Genomic DNA, 3619 nt, shown 5'->3' with positions numbered 1-3619 from the left:
AGAGAGACAGAGAGAGAGACAGAGACACAGAGAGAGAGAGGGAGAGAGAGAGAGACAGAGAGAGAGACAGAGAGAGGGAGAGAGAGACAGAGAGACAGAGAGAGAGAGAGAGACAGAGAGAGACAGAGAGAGAGAGAGAGGGAGAGAGAGACAGAGACAGAGAGAGAGACAGAGAGAGAGAGAGAGAGAGAGAGAGAGACAGAGAGAGACAGAGAGAGAGAGACAGAGAGAGAGAGGGAGAGACAGACAGAGAGAGAGACAGAGACAGACAGAGAGAGAGGGAGAGAGACAGAGAGAGAGAGGGAGAGACAGACAGAGAGAGAGACAGAGACAGACAGAGAGAGAGGGAGAGAGAGAGAGAGACAGAGAGAGAGAGAGAGAGGAGAGAGAGAGACAGAGAGAGACAGAGACAGAGAGAGAGAGAGAGAGAGAGAGAGATGTATCAGCTCATACACTTTTCTTCAATTAAACAATCGTCCAATCACATCGCAGCAGGTGTGACTGGACAAGTAAAAAGTTTGCATTAAAGACTGTTGATGAATTAAATCTGTGATGAATCTTGTTTTTAATCACGTTTGAATTTCGATTTTTTTTTTCTTTGTTTAAATTTGAGAACAATAACAAACATCTTTTTACATTTTCATACTTTATGACGTGAAGCCATGTTGTCCACGGCACCCAATCCTAATCTCGCCTCGCCTAGTCGGCCCTGCTCATGATGCTGTAACAGGGCACTTTTGTGTTTGCATGTGGACAAAGATGTGAACTGAACGTGTGGACGGGATTATTTTTCTTTAAACACGCTTCTCATTAAAATATTTTCATGATAAAGCTTCAGTTTCCTGTCGCTCTGACTCATGAAAGTGTTTACAGCTCAGAGGAATCATATTGATCACTGCTGTGTGTGTGTTAGGGTGAAAGCCCTCCTGTGTTATTGATCAGGTATCACATCATCACTGATGACTCAGCAGATTCTGTCTGAATCATTTTAAACATGACTACGACTTAAACTATGAGTCAATCAACCGACCTGAGCTCAGACGGTAAATCTAAATTAAAGGTCCAATCAGTGAGATGTGTAGAGAGTGAGATGATAAAGGTATCTTACTATCTGATCATTAAGGAAACATGTTGAAGTGCTGGCTTCTCTGACAACAATGCAGCAGTCAGTATGTCCTCCTTCTAACTTTAGATTCTACTCCTGAATGCTCTGGATTTGTTTGGACCAGAGAAGGTAGGCGCTTTTAAGACACGCCCCCACACGGCCGTTTTGGACGCCCCTCGGTTTGTCAGATATGAGAGCAGTTATCAGGTCAACAGGTGTTGCAGTGATGGAAGCGGTCAAGAGAAGTGGTTCAGATAGAAGTGATTGTACCCGACCTAAAAAGCCTCTGCATGTTTCTAATAAGCTCCACGAGCAGAAACGTGCTCAAACTAGGATCAATATTGGAGATGCTTTTGAAAAATGGAGAGAGGTTAGAACACAGAAAGGTTTACAGACCCATGCAGAGCTGGATAAACACTGAAGCTTCAGAGTCCACCACATGGTGACCTGAGTGAGCATGGAGTCTAGAGAGGAGGGGGGGGGGTGAGACAGCTCTCTATGATGTTTAGAATTTAGACTGCAGTACCCGTTTTAACCACTAGGGGTCACAGTTACATACTGCTCCTTTAACTTTTCATCAATATGAAAAATAAAGAAGGCAGGACGACATTATGTATCAGAAAAAGCAGAATTTCCTGCTCCAGTTGGACTCATCTTGAGCTCACAGATTTGTTTTCAGGAGGAGTTTCTTTCTTTTGGTTTTTACTCATTATTTAATATTCAGTCACTCTGTTTCTGCACGCTCCTCCTCTCTGGTCGGATATGTTGATAAAAATCTGAGTCGGCTCGTTTCAGCTTCACAGAACATTTTCCTCCTCCTCCTCCGTCCTTTCATCCTCATCCTTTCATCATCTTCCCCATGATGTGTGGTGCAGGACGTCCTGCTGAGTCTGCAGCTCTGTTCTTCATTAATGAGCTGCTTATACACACACACACAAACACACGAACACAAACACACACACACACACACACACACACACACACACACACACACACACACACACACACAGTATCATCATCATTAAAGGCAGAGTGAACCCTCGGGCTGATTTTAACCTTTAACTACTGAACTCGGCCGCTCCTCTGGGAGAACTCTGCATTTTAAATCCACCAATCACAACACAGAAACCTAAAATGAATCGATGACATCATCACTTAGAAATATTTATTAGGCGTTAAAATAGATGAGGTGAATGTCTCAGGTTCACTTGGTGTAACAAATTTTTAAAATTTAAAACTCGTATTGTTAAAAAAAAATTCTTCCAGATGAAGGTGACGCCTCCGCAGGTGTTCCAGTGAATCACCTGTGAGGGGCGGAGCTTCAAACTGAACCCGTGCTCATTATGGCCTCAGGCAGCTGCACTTTTAATCAACCTCCTTATTGAGTGCATGAAGAAATCACTCGGAGTTAATGATTGAAGCAGCAAATCCACAAAATACAGGCTTTTTAGAATGGGTGTGTATGTGACTTCCTGTGCTTCTGCAGCCAGCCTCTAGTGGACACTTGAGGAACTGCAGGATGTTACACTTCAGCATTGGCTTCATGTTTCAACACTCACCTGGATGATGTAAGGGCGTCTTTTCTTCTCCCACAAAAATAGTTTTATCATCCTCCTCTTCCTGTGTGTGTGTGTGTGTGTGTGTGTGTGTGTGTGTGTGTGTGTGTGTGTGTGTGTGTGTGTTGGTACATTAACACAAACAGGAAACTAAAAGTCATGTCCATAAAAAATAGTTTCTCTTTTTAATATCTCCAGTAAATGACACGAGGAACAAGAAGAGCTCTGTCTCAGAAAAATAAAAGCAGGCCCCGCCCCTTTACATCAATAAACCCTCGGCCAATCATCAGAGCCGAGGTGGGGGCGGGGCCATGCTGGGATCTGACAGCCACGACAGGCCACAGAAAGGAGTTGGCGTGGGCCGTCAACACACGTACAGAATATATATATCAATTTGACCGTTCAGGTTATATTTATGTACAGAAAAAGATCCAAACATGTTTACAGTCACTCGGAGCTTCCTGTCTGAGGTCGTCCTGCTGCAAAGCATCATGGGACGGCAAACTGACACCAATCACGTCTGAGTAAATAATGACACTAGGCTGAACATGACACCGGATTTAAAAACTTTGGTATCATTCTCATACAAATCTAAAGATGTTGTTACCGGTATGTTACCACGGCAACCAACAGAATTCCTAGACCGCCATGTCGGGTCGCTTATTGTAATGTTTAAAAAGTAAACGACCCGTCCACGGAGGTTAGAGGCGTCGTTTCATTATCGTCAGCAGAGAGGAGACGATGAAATCTCTTCAGGAAATACCCAGAGGAACTTTAGTAACGACGTCCCATAATGCATTGCTGTAAGAAGCTGCAGAAGTCTCCACAGTCTGAACGTGTCATCAGCTCACGCCGTGTTTCTGACTCTGTGATGTCACAGCGTCAGACAGAGAGCTCCGGGTTGAAACACTTTAATAACATTGAGATCAGCAACTGGTGAAAACAATCAGCACGTAGG

The sequence above is a fragment of the Labrus mixtus genome, chromosome 15 (genome assembly GCF_963584025.1).
Source record: "Labrus mixtus chromosome 15, fLabMix1.1, whole genome shotgun sequence".
Classification (NCBI taxonomy): domain Eukaryota; kingdom Metazoa; phylum Chordata; class Actinopteri; order Labriformes; family Labridae; genus Labrus; species Labrus mixtus.
The sequence above is the reverse complement of the archived record's forward strand: the minus strand, read 5'-3'. Positions refer to the sequence as shown.